General features: G+C 52.2%; 1 protein-coding gene across 3 annotated transcripts in view; it reads right to left on the bottom strand.

Annotated features, from left to right (window-relative positions):
* The window catches only part of FKBP6 (FKBP prolyl isomerase family member 6 (inactive)), a 147898-nt gene that overhangs the window by 48304 nt on the left and 81284 nt on the right, over nucleotides 1–18310 (bottom strand). The window lies entirely within an intron of this gene.

Genomic DNA, 18310 nt, shown 5'->3' with positions numbered 1-18310 from the left:
TATGCACCTGATAATGTTTGGTGAAAGTGTGCAGACTCGACCAGGTAGCTGCCTGGCACACCTGTTGAGCCGTAGCCTGGTGTCGTAATGCCCAGGACGCACCCACGGCTCTGGTAGAATGGGCCTTCAGCCCTGATGGAACCGGAAGCCCAGCAGAACGGTAGGCTTCAAGAATTGGTTCCTTGATCCATCGAGCCAGGGTGGATTTGGAAGCCTGCGATCCTTTGCGCTTACCAGCGACAAGGACAAAGAGTGCATCCGAGCGGCGCAGGGGCGCCGTGCGGGAAATGTAGATTCTGAGTGCTCTCACGAGATCCAACAAATGCAAATCCTTTTCATACCGATGAACTGGATGAGGACACAAGGAAGGTAAGGAAATATCCTGATTGAGATGAAAAGAGGATACCACCTTAGGGAGAAACTCCTGAATCGGGCGCAGCACTACCTTGTCCTGGTGAAAAACCAGGAAGGGAGCTTTGGATGACAGCGCTGCCAATTCGGATACCCTCCGAAGAGACGTGACCGCTACCAGAAAGGCCACTTTCTGTGAGAGTCGAGAAAGTGAAACATCCTTCAGAGGCTCGAAGGGCGGCTTCTGGAGAGCAACTAGTACCCTGTTCAGATCCCATGGATCTAACGGCCGTTTGTACGGAGGGACGATGTGACAAACCCCCTGCAGGAACGTGCGTACCTGAGGAAGTCGTGCTAGACGCTTTTGAAAAAATACGGATAGCGCTGAGACTTGCCCGTTAAGGGAGCCGAGCGATAAGCCTTTTTCCAAACCAGATTGCAGGAAGGAAAGAAAAGTAGGCAATGCAAATGGCCAGGGGGACACTCCCTGTGCCGAGGACCAGGATAAGAAAATCTTCCACGTTCTGTGGTAGATCTTAGCAGACGTGGGCTTCCTAGCCTGTCTCATGGTGGCCACGACCCCTTGAGATAATCCTGAAGATGCTAGTATCCAGGACTCAATGGCCACACAGTCAGGTTCAGGGCCGTAGAATTCAGATGGAAAAACGGCCCTTGTGACAGTAAGTCTGGCCGGTCTGGTAGCGCCCACGGTTGGCCGACCGTGAGATGCCACAGATCCGGATACCACGACCTTCTCGGCCAGTCTGGGGCGACGAGCAGGACGCGGCGGCAATCGGACCTGATCTTGCGTAGCACTCTGGGCAAGAGTGCCAGAGGGGGAAACACATAGGGTAGTTGGAACTGCGACCAATCTTGCACTAAGGCGTCTGCCGCCAGAGCTCTGTGATCGCGAGACCGTGCCATGAAAGTTGGGACCTTGTTGTTGTGCCGGGACGCCATTAGGTCGACGTCCGGCCTTCCCCAGCGGCGACAAATTTCCTGAAACACGTCCGGGTGAAGGGACCATTCCCCTGCGTCCATACCCTGGCGACTGAGGAAGTCCGCTTCCCAGTTTTCTACGCCGGGGATGTGAACTGCGGATATGGTGGAGGCCGTGGCTTCCACCCACATCTTAATCCGCCGGACTTCCTGGAAGGCTTGCCGACTGCGTGTCCCGCCTTGGTGGTTGATGTATGCCACCGCTGTGGAGTTGTCCGACTGAATTCGGATCTGCTTTCCTTCCAGCCACTGCTGGAAGGCTAGTAGGGCAAGATACACTGCCCTGATTTCCAGAACATTGATCTGAAGGGTGGACTCCTGCTGAGTCCACGTACCCTGAGCCCTGTGGTGGAGAAAAACTGCTCCCCACCCTGACAGACTCGCGTCTGTCGTGACCACCGCCCAGGATGGGGTTAGGAAGGACCTTCCTTGTGATAATGAGGTGGGGAGAAGCCACCATTGAAGAGAGTCCTTGGCCGTCTGGGAAAGGGAGACTTTCCTGTCTAAGGACGTCGACTTCCCGTCCCATTGGCGGAGAATGTCCCATTGAAGTGGGCGCAGATGAAACTGCGCAAACGGGACTGCCTCCATTGCTGCCACCATCTTCCCTAGGAAGTGCATGAGGCGTCTTAAGGGGTGCGACTGGCCTTGAAGGAGAGAGTGCACCCCTGTCTGTAGTGAACGCTGCTTGTCCATCGGAAGCTTCACTGTCGCTGAGAGAGTATGAAACTCCATGCCAAGATATGTTAGTGATTGGGTCGGTGACAGATTTGACTTTGAAAAGTTGATGATCCACCCGAAAGTCTGGAGAGTCTCCAGCGCAACGTTCAGGCTGTGTTGGCATGCCTCTTGAGAGGGTGCCTTGACAAGTAGATCGTCCAAGTAAGGGATCACCGAGTGTCCCTGAGAGTGCAAGACTGCTACCACTGCTGCCATGACCTTGTGGTGAAAACCCGTGGGGCTGTCGCCAGACCAAATGGCAGGGCTACGAACTGAAGGTGTTCGTCTCCTATAACGAAGCGTAGAAAACGCTGGTGCTCTGGAGCAATCGGCACGTGGAGATAAGCATCTTTGATGTCTATTGATGCTAGGAAATCTCCTTGAGACATCGAGGCAATGACGGAGCGGAGGGATTCCATCCGGAACCGCCTGGTTTTCACGTGCTTGTTGAGCAGTTTTAGGTCCAGAACAGGACGGAAAGAGCCGTCCTTTTTTGGCACCACAAACAGATTGGAGTAAAAACCTTGACCTCGTTCCTGAAGAGGAACAGGGATCACCACTCCCTCTGCCCTTAGAGAGCACACCGCTTGCAGAAGAGCATCGGCTCGGTCGGGATGTGGGGAAGTTCTGAAGAACCGAGGCGGAGGACGAGAACTGAACTCTATCCGGTACCCGTGAGACAAAATGTCTGTTACCCACCGGTCTTTGACCTGTGGCAGCCAAATGCCGCAAAAGCGGGAGAGCCTGCCACCGACCGAGGATGCGGAGAGAGGAGGCCGAAAGTCATGAGGCAGCCGGCTTGGAAGCGGTTCCTCCGGCTGCTTTCTTTGGGCGTGAGTGAGTCCGCCAGGAATCTGAGCTCCTCTGCTCCTTCTGAGTCCTTTTGGACGAGGAGAATTGGGTCCCGCCCGAACCTCGAAAGGACCGAAACCTCGACTGTCCCTTCCACTGTTGAGGTTTGCTTGATCTGGGCTGGGGTAAGGAAGAGTCCTTACCCTTGGACTGTTTAATGATTTCCGCCAATTGCTCACCAAACAGCCTGTCTTGAGATAATGGCAAACTGGTTAAGCATTTTTTGGAAGCAGAATCTGCTTTCCATTCCTTTAACCATAAGGCTCTGCGTAAAACCACCGAGTTGGCGGACGCCATTGACGTACGGCTGGTAGAGTCCAAGACCGCATTGATAGCGTAAGTCGCAAACGCAGACATTTGCGAGGTCAAGGACGCCACTTGCGGCACTGATGGACGTATTATAGAGTCCACCTGCGCCAGACCAGCTGAAATAGCTTGGAGTGCCCACACGGCTGCGAATGCTGGAGCAAACGACGCGCCGATAGCTTCATAGACAGATTTCAACCAAAGGTCCATCTGTCTGTCATTGGCATCTTTAAGTGAAGCCCCATCTTCCACTGCAACTATGGATCTAGCCGCAAGCCTGGAGATTGGGGGGTCCACCTTTGGACACTGGGTCCAGCGTTTGACCACGTCAGGAGGAAAGGGATAACGTGTATCCTTAAGACGTTTGGAGAAACGCTTATCTGGATAAGCATGGTGTTTCTGGACTGCTTCTCTGAAGTCCGCGTGGTCCAGAAAAGAGCTCAATTTACGTTTGGGATACCTAAAATTGAATTTCTCCTGCTGTGCTGCTGCCTCCTCCGCTGGAGGAGAAATATCCAGCAGTCTATTGATGGCCGCTATAAGATCATTCACCATGGCGTCACCATCAGGGGTATCCAGGTTGAGAGCAGTCTCAGGATTAGACTCCTGATCACCTAGCTCTGTCTCATCATACAGAGAATCCTCTCGCTGAGACCCTGACCAGCGTGATGACGCCGAGGGTCTTTCCCAGCGAGCTCGCTTAGGCTGCCTGGGACTGTCGTCCGAGTCAGAGCCTTCAGCCTGTGATGCCTGGGACCCCCTTGGAGCACGGATTAGTTCCAACTGAGGGGGACCGGGGAACATTGAATCCGCAGTGCCCATGGTCTGAGTGACCGGCCTGGACTGCAAGGTTTCTAGAATTTTTGTCATAGTCACAGACATCTTATCAGCAAAAACTGCAAACTCTGTCCCCGTCACCGGGGCAGGGTTCACAGGCGTCTCTGCCTGGGCCACTACTAGCATAGACTCCGGCTGACGAAGTGGCACAGGGACCGAACATTGCACACAATGGGGGTCAGTGGAACCTGCCGGTAGATCAGCCCCACATGCGGTACAGGCAGCATATGAAGCCCGTGCCTTGGCACCCTTGCTTTTTGCGGATGACATGCTGTTGTCTCCTCAGAGCAATATAGGGGTATAAGCCAAGAAGCGACCGTACAGTGCACTATATATAGGTACAAACAAAAGTACACAAAACCAACACTGTGGCACTAGTGGGGTCAGCACCTAGGTGCTGCTTACCGCCCGCTTAACAGCGGGTGTGTGGTCGCCAGAATCCCCTGTCTGGGTCTCCCAGGGCTATGTCCGTTCTCCAGCTCAGACTGCGTGCAGGAATGGCTGCCGGCGTCCTGTGAAGAGGGGCGGGCCGTGGGCGTGCTGCAGACAAAGAGCGGGAAACTGGCGTCCCACTGTGCCCAGTGAGAGGGCTGGAGTATGTAAATAAGACTCCAGCCCTCGGCGCTGACTATTGTACAGCGTCTCTCCCCTTCCCTGACTGACAGGGCTGGGGGCGGGAACGAAACGTAACTAGGCCGCAGAAGCCGGGGACTAGATTTATCAGCGCTGCCGTCGTAAAAGCACGGTCGGCGCGAGGTCCACAAGTCACAGCCGCGCCGCAGTCTCCATGGCGGCCGGCGCGGTAGTTCCCCACACATAAACTCACTCAGCTAAGCTGCAGTGAGAATCACCCAAGCGCGCAGCGCTACTGTCCCCGGCGCACTAGAACACCCAGCAACGCTGGAGTGTGTCTGTGCCTGTCTGTACGGGGACACAGAGTACCTGAATGTTGCAGGGCCTTGTCCCTGACGGTACCCAGCTCCGTATCCAGCAGGATCTCCGGGTCTGTGGATGGAGCCCGGCCTCAGAGTCTGGAGGCCGGTAAGATCCCACTTCACCAGAGCCCACAGGGGGATGGGGAAGGAAAACAGCATGTGGGCTCCAGCCTCCGTACCCGCAATGGGTACCTCAACCTTTACAAACACCGCCAACAAAAGTGGGGTGAGAAGGGAGCATGCTGGGGGCCCTTTAGCATGGGCCCTCTTTTCTTCCATCCGATATAGTCAGCAGCTACTGCTGACTAAACAGTGGAGCTATGCGTGGATGTCTGACCTCCTTCGCACAAAGCTTGAAAACTGAGCAGCCCGTGATCCCACGGGGGGTGTATAGCCAGAAGGGGAGGGGCCTTACACTTTTTAGTGTAATGCTTTGTGTGGCCTCCGGAGGCAGTAGCTATACACCCAATCGTCTGGGTCTCCCAATGGAGCGCCGAAGAAAAAAAAATTTTAACTGAGCAACGTAACTTGTTGGTTTGTAAGATTTATGCATCGGTTAATAAATCCTACTCTTGTTTGAAGTTTGCAGGCTCTAACTTATTTGCATCTTATCAAACCTGCTAAATCTGCAGGGGGTTGAATACTACTTGTAGGCACTGAGATATATATATATATATATATATATATATATATATATATATATATATATATATATATATATATATATATCTATATATATATATATCTATATCTATCTATCTCCGCCTCTTTATCCCCTGTATCTCACGGTTTCCATATTCCCTCACTGACAATAGCAGCACGCATTAGCTTAGCAGTGTAGGGATAGGGAGCGTCAGCCATCGGTGAGCGGCTGCGCCAATTCGCTTTATAGGGTGCAGACCTCCGCTGCGAGATAGGGAGAGTTTAGGGCTATTGCCCCAATCCCTGCCCCCACCTTTATTGGAATATTTAATTGTGTTTATAGTTACTCACATAGGTTTATGTATGTTGTTTGGAATTTTAATGATTATAACATAAACATGTAACAATCCACAAGATAATAGTGGACGCTGGCAAATCATGTAACAAATGTTAGTTTTCCTTCTTCTTAATAGTTAGATCTTTATATAAGATATTTTTTGTTTAGCACCTGGAACGCGATTATATTGCTCACAGATACTTCAGATACAGTGTGATGTCCTGACCACAAAGTGCTGGATTATCTCACATAGAACCTTATGGAGAATTTCTAGATTGGGGATGATACATGGGAAATAACCATGATAAGGGAACAATGGGTACAGGAACATTACACAAATAAGGGCTCATGGTGGAAAAAACATCTGACCTGAACCAACCAATTATTTTAAGGGTTTAAGTGACTTTTTAAGGGTAACATACACTTGTAGGTAACTGGTATTTGAAGCCGTAAAAAAAGCTACTCTGTGTTACTGAAGGTAATCGGATCCATGCGTAAGGGAAATAGTGTTAAAGGCCTCCTGGTGGTAGATTAGGGACCCGAGACAAGAAGAGATCCATTAGTGTTGTGATACAATTAGGTGTATTCAGGTAGAAAAGTCTCGAAGACGCGGACAGCACTCAGATGTTGACTGAGAATCAGTTTTTCAGAAACAGTAATGCTAAAAGCTGCAGTAGAACGGTAAGAAGCTTATTCTTAAAATTGCCTTACTCTTTCTAATTGATTAATCTCAAAATCTGGGTGAGCTCTTCAGCATTAAATAGTCTGTTCTAAGGAATGGGACATTATCTGTGCCTCTGTGAACTGTGTGTGTGGGATGTGATCAACTCTCTGATCAACAGTCTGTACCAGTGGGGGCAAAGGCTTAGCATTGCTTGTATAGCGGATAGCAAAACGAAAAAAAGTTGCAGTTAAAGCATTAGAGCTGATGTGTTAGAGGACCACGGTAGGGTCAGAAGGTTAATAAAGTATTTTAGGGGGGACTGTTGAGGAGAGCCATAAGATGAAATACTTAATTAGCCTCTTGACAAGGGATTGTGGAAGAAGGGAATTTTGTTACTTACCGTAAATTCCTTTTCTTCTAGCTCCTATTGGGAGACCCAGACGATTGGGTGTATAGCACTGCCTCCGGAGGCCACACAAAGCATTACACTAAAAAGTGTAAGGCCCCTCCCCTTCTGGCTATACACCCCCAGTGGGATCACTGGCTGCTCAGTTTTAGTGCTAAAGCAAGAAGGAGGAAAGCCAATAACTGGTTTAAACAAATTCACTCCGAAGCAACATCGGAGAACTGAAAACCGTTCAACATGAACAACATGTGTACCCGAAAAAACCAACAATCCCGAAGGACAACAGGGCGGGTGCTGGGTCTCCCAATAGGAGCTAGAAGAAAAGGAATTTACGGTAAGTAACAAAATTCCCTTCTTCTTCGGCGCTCCATTGGGAGACCCAGACGATTGGGACGTCCAAAAGCAGTCCCTGGGTGGGTAAAGAAATACCTCATGTTAGAGCTGCGAAGACAGCCTTCCCCTACGGGGAGGTAACTGCCGCCTGCAGGACTCTTCTACCTAGGCTGGCGTCCGCCGAAGCATAGGTATGCACCTGATAATGTTTGGTGAAAGTGTGCAGACTCGACCAGGTAGCTGCCTGGCACACCTGTTGAGCCGTAGCCTGGTGTCGTAATGCCCAGGACGCACCCACGGCTCTGGTAGAGTGGGCCTTCAGCCCTGATGGAACCGGAAGCCCCGCAGAACGGTAGGCTTCAAGAATTGGTTCTTTGATCCATCGAGCCAGGGTGGCTTTTGAAGCCTGCGACCCTTTGCGCTTACCAGCGACAAGGACAAAGAGTGCATCCGAGCGGCGCAGGGGCGCCGTGCGGGAAATGTAGATTCTGAGTGCTCTCACCAGATCTAACAAATGTAATTCCTTTTCATACCGAAGAACTGGATGAGGACAAAAGGAAGGCAAGGAGATATCCTGATTAAGATGAAAAGAGGATACCACCTTAGGGAGAAACTCCTGAATGGGACGCAGCACTACCTTGTCCTGGTGGAACACCAGGAAGGGAGCCTTGGATGACAGCGCTGCTAGCTCAGACACTCTCCGAAGAGACGTGACCGCCACTAGAAAGACCACTTTCTGTGAGAGACGAGAAAGTGAAACATCCCTCAGAGGCTCGAAGGGCGGCTTCTGGAGAGCAACTAGTACCCTGTTTAGATCCCATGGATCTAACGGCCGCTTGTACGGAGGGACGATATGACAAACCCCCTGCAGGAACGTGCGCACCTGAGAAATTCGTGCTAGACGCTTCTGAAAAAACACGGATAGTGCCGAGACTTGCCCTTTAAGGGAGCCAAGCGACAAGCCCTTTTCCAACCCAGATTGCAGGAAGGAAAGAAAAGTAGGTAACGCGAATGGCCAGGGGGATACTCCTTGTGCAGAGCACCAGGATAAGAAAATCCTCCACGTTCTGTGGTAGATCTTAGCAGAAGTGGACTTCCTAGCCTGTCTCATGGTGGCAACGACTCCTTGGGATAATCCTGAAGACGCTAGGATCCAGGACTCAATGGCCACACAGTCAGGTTCAGGGCCGCAGAATTCCGATGGAAAAACGGCCCTTGGGACAGTAAGTCTGGTCGGTCTGGTAGTGCCCACGGTTGGCCGACCGTGAGATGCCACAGATCCGGGTACCACGACCTCCTCGGCCAGTCTGGGGCGACGAGTATGACGCGGCTGCAATCGGATCTGATCTTGCGTAGCACTCTGGGCAAGAGTGCCAGAGGTGGGAACACATAAGGGAGCCGGAACTGCGACCAATCTTGCACTAAGGCGTCTGCCGCCAGAGCTCTTTGATCGCGAGACCGCGCTATGAACGTCGGGACCTTGTTGTTGTGCCACGACGCCATTAGGTCGACGTCCGGCACCCCCCAGCGGCGACAGATTTCCTGAAACACGTCCGGGTGAAGGGACCATTCCCCTGCGTCCATACCCTGGCGACTGAGGAAGTCTGCTTCCCAGTTTTCTACGCCCGGGATGTGAACCGCTGATATGGTGGATGCTCTATCCTCCACCCACAGCAGAATCCGCCGGACTTCCTGGAAGGCTTGCCGACTGCGTGTTCCTCCCTGGTGGTTGATGTATGCCACCGCTGTGGAGTTGTCCGACTGAATTCGGATCTGCTTTCCTTCCAGCCACTGCTGGAAGGCTAGTAGGGCTAGATACACTGCCCTGATTTCCAGAACATTGATCTGAAGGGTGGACTCCTGCTGAGTCCACGTCCCTTGAGCCCTGTGGTGGAGAAAAACTGCTCCCCACCCTGACAGACTTGCGTCTGTCGTGACCACTGCCCAGGATGGGGGCAGGAATGATCTTCCCTGTGATAATGAGGTGGGAAGAAGCCACCATTGCAGAGAGTCCTTGGCCGTCTGGGAAAGGGAGACTTTCCTGTCCAGGGAAGTTGACTTCCCGTCCCATTGGCGGAGAATGTCCCATTGAAGTGGGCGCAGATGAAACTGTGCAAACGGGACTGCTTCCATTGCTGCCACCATCTTCCCTAGGAAGTGCATGAGGCGCCTTAAGGAGTGCGACTGACCGTGAAGGAGAGACTGTACCCCTGTCTGTAGTGACCGCTGCTTGTCCAGCGGAAGCTTCACTATCGCTGGCAGAGTATGAAACTCCATGCCAAGATACGTTAGTGATTGAGTCGGTGACAGATTTGACTTTGAAAAGTTGATGATCCACCCGAAAGTCTGGAGAGTCTCCAGCGCCACATTCAGGCTGTGTTGGCACGCCTCTTGAGAGGGTGCTTCGACAAGTAGATCGTCCAAGTAAGGGATCACCGAGTGTCCCTGGGAGTGCAAGACTGCTACCACTGCCGCCATGACCTTGGTGAAAACCCGTGGGGCTGTCGCCAGACCAAATGGCAGAGCTACGAACTGGAGATGTTCGTGACCTATCACAAAACGTAGAAAACGTTGGTGCTCTGTAGCAATCGGCACGTGGAGATAAGCATCTTTGATGTCTATTGATGCAAGGAAATCTCCTTGAGACATTGAGGCAATGACGGAGCGGAGGGATTCCATCCGGAACCGCCTGGCGTTCACATGCTTGTTGAGCAGCTTTAGGTCCAGAACAGGACGGAACGAGCCGTCCTTTTTTGGAACCACGAAGAGATTGGAGTAAAAACCTTGCCCTTGTTCCTGAAGAGGAACAGGGATCACCTCTGCTCGGTCGGGATGTGGGGAAGTTCTGAAGAACCGAGGTGGAGGACGAGAACTGAACTCTATCCTGTACCCGTGAGACAAAATGTCTGTTACCCACCGGTCCTTGACCTGTGGCAGCCAAATGTCGCAAAAGCGGGAGAGCCTGCCACCGACCGAGGATGCGGAGGGAGGAGGCCGAAAGTCATGAGGCAGCCGCCTTGGAAGCGGTTCCTCCGGTTGCTTTCTTGGGGCGTGAGTGAGCCCGCCAGGAATCTGAGCCCTTTTGCTCTTTCTGAGTCCCTTTGGACGAGGAGAATTGGGCCTTGCCAGAGCCTCGAAAGGACCGAAACCTCGACTGCCACCTCCTTTGTTGAGGTTTGCTTGATCTGGGCTGGGGTAAGGAGGAGTCTTTACCCTTGGACTGTTTAATGATTTCAGCCAATTGCTCACCAAACAGTCTGTCTACAGATAGTGGCAAGCTGGTTAAACATTTTTTGGAAGCAGAATCCGCTTTCCATTCTTTTAACCACAAAGCTCTGCGCAGAACCACCGAGTTGGCAGACGCCATTGAGGTACGGCTCGTAGAGTCCAGGATAGCGTTGATAGCATAGGTCGCAAACGCAGACATTTGCGAAGTTAAGGACTTCACTTGCGGCACTGCTGGACGTATGATAGAGTCCACCTGTGCCAGACCAGCTGAAATGGCTTGGAGTGCCCACACGGCCGCGAATGCTTCCACTGCAACTATGGATCTAGCCGCAAGCCTGGAGATTGGGGGATCCACCTTTGGACACTGGGTCCAGCGTTTCACCACGTCAGGGGGAAAGGGATAACGTGTATCCTTAAGACGTTTGGAGAAACGCTTGTCTGGATAAGCCTGGTGTTTCTGGACTGATTCTCTGAAGTCAGCGTGGTCCAGAAAAGTACTCAGTTTACGCTTGGGATACCTGAAATGGAACTTCTCCTGCTCTGCAGCTGCCTCTTCTGCTGAAGGGGCTGGGGGAGAAATATCCAACAGTCTATTGATGGCCGCTATAAGGTCATTTACCATGGCGTCACCATCAGGAGTATCCAGATTGAGAGCGGTGTCAGGATTAGACTCCTGATCACCCTCCTCTGTCTCATCACGCAGAGACTCTTCTCGCTGAGACCCTGATCCGCGTGATGACGTGGAGGGTCTCTCCCAGAGAGCTCGCTTAGGCTGCCTGGGACTGTCATCTGAGTCAGAGCCTTCAGCCTGAGATGCCTGGGACCCCCTTGAAGCTCGGATTAACTCCAACTGAGGGGGACCGGGGAACATTGACGCAGCAGTGTCCATGGTCTGAGTGACCGGCCTGGCCTGCAAGGTCTCTAGGATTTTTGTCATAGTGACAGACATCTTGTCAGCAAAAACTGCAAACTCTGTCCCCGTCACCGGGACAGGGTTCACCGGTGACTCTGCCTGGGCCACTACCACCATAGGCTCCGGCTGACGAAGTGGCACAGGGACCGAACATTGCACACAATGGGGGTCTTTGGAACCTGCCGGCAGATCAGCCCCACAAGCGGCACAAGCAGCGTATACAGCCTGTGTCTTGGCACCCTTGCGTTTTGCGGATGACATGTTGTCGTCTCCTCAGAGCAATATAGGGTATACAGCCAAGAAGCGACCTTACAGTGCAATATATATATATATATATATATATATATATATATATATATATATATATATATATATATATATATATATATATATATATATATATATGGTATAGGGAAAAAAATACACCAATATAACACTGTGGCACTAGTGGGGCCAGCACTAATGTGCTGCTTACCGCCCGCTTAACGCGGGTGTGTGGTCGCCAGAAATCCCTTGTCTGGGTCTCCCAGAGCCTGTGTCCGTTCTCCAGCCAGACTGCATGTAGGAATGGCTGCCGGCGTCCTGTGGAGAGGGGCGGGCCCTGGGCGTGCTGCCGACAAAGAGCGGGAACTGGCGTCCCACTGTGCCCAGTGAGAGGGCTGGAGTATGTAAATCAGACTCCAGCCCTCGGCGCTGACTACCGTACAGCGTCTCTCCCTTGCCCTGATTGACAGGGTGGGGGCGGGAACGAAGCGGAGCTAGGCCGCAAAAGCCGGGGACTAGATTTAAAAGCGCCGCCGTCGTAAAAGCACGGTCGGCGCTAAGTCCCCGGCGCACCACAAGTCTCAGCCGCGCCGCCGCTCCAGGGGCGGCCGGCGCGGTAGTCCCCAACACATAAAGTCGCTCAGAGAAACTGCAGTGACTGTAACCCCAGCGCGCAGCGCTACTGTCCCCGGCGCACTAGCACACCCAGCAAGTCTGGAGTGTGCGCGGCCTGTCCCTACGGGGACACAGAGTACCTGAAAGTCGCAGGGCCTTGTCCCTGAACGGTACCCAGCTCCGTATCCAGCAGGTTCTACGGGTCTGTGGATAGAGCCCGGCCTCAGGGCTTGGGGGCCGGTAAGATCCCACTTCCTCAGAGCCCTCAGGGGGATGGGGAAGGAAAGCAGCATGTGGGCTCCAGCCTCCGTACCCACAATGGGTACCTCAACCTTAACAAACACCGCCAATAAGAATGGGGTGAGAAGGGAGCATGCTGGGGGCCCTAGTATGGGCCCTCTTTTCTTCCATCCGATATAGTCAGCAGCTACTGCTGACTAAACAGTGGAGCTATGCGTGGATGTCTGACCTCCTTCGCACAAAGCTTGAAAACTGAGCAGCCAGTGATCCCACTGGGGGTGTATAGCCAGAAGGGGAGGGGCCTTACACTTTTTAGTGTAATGCTTTGTGTGGCCTCCGGAGGCAGTGGTATACACCCAATCGTCTGGGTCTCCCAATGGAGCGCCGAAGAAAATATGTTGATTTGCTTACATAATTCAGGTTTCAGATCATATACATGACACAGATATAAAGATGGCTGCCATTTCCTGTTCTCCACACCTTGCATGGAATGCGAGGAATGTCCAGATGTAAGAAGGGAAGATCCCTGGTCAAGCTAGAAGACCAACCCAAAGATCAGATGACACCATGGATTCCTCTACTGAAGTCAGACCCGCCCATCAACAGCAACACTGATCTCCCCATTGGCTAGCCCATGAACTGTCCCACTAAAATGGGCATATCTGAACTTGTGTACACCCCTAGCCTATATCAAGAGGACGCATGCTTATTCTCAGTCTCTTTGGCTGCCATTTTTACTGTGATCAAGAAGAGATTTCATATCAGACTGTCTGGTGTGAATTCTTTACGCATGCACTTGGTCTATACAATTAGTGGAAGATGCTGCGCTTGGTAACTAAGGTAAATATCGGGTAACCAACCCGATATTTACCTTGGTTACCAGCGCACGGAGCTACACGTGCAGAGAGCAGGGAGCAGCGCACACTGAGCGCTGGCTCCCTGCTCTCCTAGTTACAGCACACATCGGGTTAATTACCCGATGTGTACTGCAGGAATCAGCTTCTCCCTCTGACTCGGGACCTTGACAAAAGCAATTCATAATATCTCGCTGCTTAGGGCCAAGGTGGACAACCTGGAATACAGGTCCCTCAGAAGCAACCTTCGCTTGGTTTGAGTTCCGGAGAAAGCGGAGGGCAATAATCCAGTGGCCTTTTTTGAAGCGTGGCTCCCGAAGAGCTTAGGCACAGATCTGTTTACCCCCTTGTTCACCATTGAGCGGGCAACACAGGGTCCCCCACCAACCCCCATCACCAGGGGTACTACCCTGTCCTATACTCTTCAAGCTGTTGCACTTCAGGGACAGTGACACTGCGCTCCACAGTGCCAGGGAGCTCAAGGATCTAGCTATCGACGGCCATAAGGTCTCACTGTTCCCGGATTTCTTCATCGAAATCCAGCAGAGGAGTGCAATTCATTGAAGTCAAAATACGCTTAATACAGCTGCAGAGCCCCTACTCGATGTTGTACCCTACCAGGTTAAGAGTGGTGGCGGATGGTGGGACACAATTTTTTGACACACCAAAAGATGCAGCAGCATGGCTCGATACTAACAAAACAGTGCTGCCCAGAAATAACCGCTGAGGATTGTTGCTTATTCCTTGGTGTTGGATTTATTGAAGTGAACCTGCTTCGTTACCCGGCTGGAACACTTACGGACGGTTGGCGGAAGCCACCTAAAATAGGTTATTTTTGCAGTAGATTACTGTTCAGGCATTTAACCTGTGTATGCCTTTTGGGTTATGTGTAGCCCCACTTCCCTCTATCTGAGAGGAATGTCCTGGTTTACTGTATGTCCATTTCTGTATTGTCCTATTTCTTGGTTATTGGCATCCGTTCGGTCTATGCTCGTTTATAGGAAACTGCTGAAGATGGGTCCGGAGGTTCCCGCTTGCTGCCCCCTGCTGTTACATAAATGCGCTCACCCCTATGGCGAAGGAGGTTAATATAGTCGCCTGCAATGTGTGAGGGTTGGGTGAAGCCACCAAAAGATGTGCAGTTTCTGTTCCTGCAGCAGCTTAAACCAGCAATAATCTTATCAGAAAACAATTTGGTGAACGAGCGGATCCACCTGCTGCGCAAAGAAGGGAATTTTGTTTACTTACCGTAAATTCCTTTTCTTCTAGCTCCAATTGGGAGACCCAGACAATTGGGTGTATAGCTACTGCCTCCGGAGGCCACACAAAGTATTACACTTAAAAGTGTAAAGCCCCTCCCCTTCTGCCTATACACCCCCCGTGGGATCACGGGCTCCTCAGTTTTAGTGCCAAAGCAAGAAGGAGGAAAGCCAATAACTGGTTTAAAACAAATTCAATCCGAAGGAATATCGGAGAACTGAAACCATTCAACATGAACAACATGTGTACCCGAAAAAACAAAAAGCCCGAAGGAAACAGGGCGGGTGCTGGGTCTCCCAATTGGAGCTAGAAGAAAAGGAATTTACGGTAAATAAACAAAATTCCCTTCTTCTTTGTCGCTCCATTGGGAGACCCAGACAATTGGGACGTCCAAAAGCAGTCCCTGGGTGGGTAAAATAATATCTCGTGATAGGGTAAAACGGCCCTTTCCTACATGGGGGCAATCGCCGTCTGAAGGACTTGTCTACCTAGGCTGGCGTCCGCCGAAGCGTAGGTATGCACCTGATAATGCTTGGTAAAAGTGTGCAGACTCGACCAGGTAGCCGCCTGGCACACCTGCTGAGCCGTAGCCTGGTGCCGTAATGCCCAGGACGCACCCACGGCTCTGGTAGAATGGGCCTTCAGCCCTGAGGGAACCGGAAGCCCAGCAGAACGGTAGGCTTCAAGAATTGGTTCCTTGATCCACCGAGCCAGGGTGGATTTGGAAGCTTGCGACCCTTTACGCTGACCAGCGACAAGGACAAAGAGTGCATCCGAGTGGCGCAGGGGCGCCGTGCGGGAAATGTAGATTCTGAGTGCTCTCACCAGATCCAACAAATGCAAATCCTTTTCACATTGATGAACTGGATGAGGACACAAAGAAGGTAAGGAGATATCCTGATTGAGATGAAAGGGGGATACCACCTTAGGGAGAAACTCCGGAATCCGGCGCAGAACCACCTTGCCCTGGTGAAACACCAGGAAGGGAGATTTGCATGACAGCGCTGCTAGCTCGGACACTCTCCGAAGAGACGTGACCGCTACTAGAAAGGCCACTTTCTGTGAAAGGCGAGAAAGGGAAACATCCCTCATAGGCTCGAAAGGCGGCTTCTGGAGAGCAATTAGAACCCTGTTCAGATCCCAGGGCTCTAACGGCCGCTTGTAAGGAGGGACGATATGACAAACCCCTTGCAGGAACGTGCGTACCTGAGAAAGTCGTGCTAGGCGCTTCTGAAAAAATACAGATAGCGCTGAGACTTGTCCTTTAAGGGAGCTGAGCGACAAACCTTTTTCCAAACCGGATTGCAGGAAGGAAAGAAAAGTAGGCAATGCAAATGGCCAGGGAGAAACTCCCTGAGCAGAGCACCAAGATAAGAATATCTTCCACGTCCTGTGGTAGATCTTGGCGGAGGTTGGCTTCCTAGCCTGTCTCATGGTGGCAATGACCTCTTGAGATAATCCTGAAGACGCTAGGATCCAGGACTCAATGGCCACACAGTCAGGTTCAGGGCCGCAGAATTCAGATGGAAAAACGGCCCTTGAGACAGCAAGTCTGGTCGGTCTGGTAGTGCCCACGGTTGGCCTACCGTGAGATGCCACAGATCCGGGTACCACGACCTCCTCGGCCAGTCTGGAGCGACGAGGATGGCGCGGCGGCAGTCGGACCTGATCTTGCGCAGCACTCTGGGCAACAGTGCCAGAGGTGGGAACACATAAGGTAGCCGGAATTGCGACCAATCTTGAACTAAGGCGTCCGCCGCCAGAGCTCGGTGATCGTGAGACCGTGCCATGAAAGCCGGGACCTTGTTGTTGTGCCGGGACGCCATTAGGTCGACATCCGGCATCCCCCAGCGGCGACAGATCTCCTGAAACACGTCCGGGTGAAGAGACCATTCCCCTGCGTCCATACCCTGGCGACTGAGGAAGTCTGCTTCCCAGTTTTCCACGCCCGGGATGTGAACTGCGGATATGGTGGATGCCGTGTCTTCCACCCACGTCAGAATCCGCCGGACTTCCTGGAAGGCTTGCCGACTGCGTGTTCCTCCTTGGTGGTTGATGTATGCCACCGCTGTGGAGTTGTCCGACTGAATTCGGATCTGCTTGCCTTCCAGCCACTGCTGGAAGGCTTGTAGGGCAAGATACACTGCTCTGATTTCCAGAACATTGATCTGAAGGGTGGACTCTTGCTGAGTCCACGTACCTTGAGCCCTGTGGTGGAGAAAAACTGCTCCCCACCCTGAGACTCGCGTCTGTCGTGACCACCGCCCAGGATGGGGGTAGGAAGGACTTTCCTTTTGACAATGAGGTGGGAAGAAGCCACCACCGAAGAGATTCCTTGGCCGCCTGAGAAAGGGAGACGTTCCTGTCGAGGGACGTCGACTTCCCGTCCCATTGGCGGAGAATGTCCCATTGTAGTGGACGCAGATGAAACTGCGCGAAAGGGACTGCCTCCATTGTTGCTACCATCTTCCCTAGGAAGTGCATGAGGCGTCTCAAGGGGTGTGACTGGCCTTGAAGGAGAGATTGCACCCCTGTCTGTAGTGAACGCTGTTTGTCCAGCGGAAGCTTCACTATCGCTGAGAGAGTATGAAACTCCATGCCAAGATATGTTAGCGATTGGGTCGGGGTCAGATTTGACTTTGAAAAGTTGATGATCCACCCGAAACTCTGGAGAGTCTCCAGCGCAACGTTCAGGCTGTGTTGGCATGCCTCTTGAGAGGGTGCCTTGACAAGTAGATCGTCCAAATAAGGGATCACAGAGTGACCCTGAGAGTGCAGGACTGCTACTACTGCTGCCATGACCTTGGTGAAGACCCGTGGGGCTGTCGCCAGCCCGAAAGGCAGAGCTACGAACTGAAGGTGTTCGTCTCCTATAACGAAGCGTAGAAAACGCTGGTGCTCTGGAGCAATCGGCACGTGGAGATAAGCATCCTTGATGTCTATTGATGCTAGGAAATCTCCTTGAGACATTGAGGCGATGACGGAGCGGAGGGATTCCATCCGGAACCGCCTGGTTTTCACGTGCTTGTTGAGCAGTTTTAGATCCAGAACGGGACGGAAAGACCCGTCCTTTTTTGGCACCACAAACAAATTGGAGTAAAAACCGTGACCTTGCTCCTGAAGAGGAACAGGGGTCACCACTCCTTCTGCCTTTAGAGTGCACACCGCTTGCAGAAGAGCATCGGCTCGGTCGGGAGGTGGAGAAGTTCTGAAGAATCGAGTTGGAGGACGAGAACTGAACTCTATCCTGTACCCGTGAGACAGAATGTCTCTCACCCAACGGTCTTTGACCTGTGGCAGCCAAATGTCGCCAAAGCGGGAGAGCCTGCCACCGACCGAGGATGCGGAGAGAGGAGGCCGAAAGTCATGAGGAAGCCGCCTTGGTAGCGGGTCTTCCGGCTGTCTTTTTTGGGCGTGACTGAGCCCGCCAAGAATCTGAGCTCCTCTGATCCTTTTGAGTCCTTTTGGACGAGGAGAATTGGGACCTGCCCGTGCCTCGAAAGGACCGAAACCCCGACTGTCCCCTCCTCTGTTGGGGTTTGTTTGGTTTGGGC

This window comes from Anomaloglossus baeobatrachus, chromosome 2 (genome assembly GCF_048569485.1).
Source record: "Anomaloglossus baeobatrachus isolate aAnoBae1 chromosome 2, aAnoBae1.hap1, whole genome shotgun sequence".
NCBI lineage: Eukaryota > Metazoa > Chordata > Amphibia > Anura > Aromobatidae > Anomaloglossus > Anomaloglossus baeobatrachus.
The sequence above is the reverse complement of the archived record's forward strand: the minus strand, read 5'-3'. Positions and strand labels throughout refer to the sequence as shown.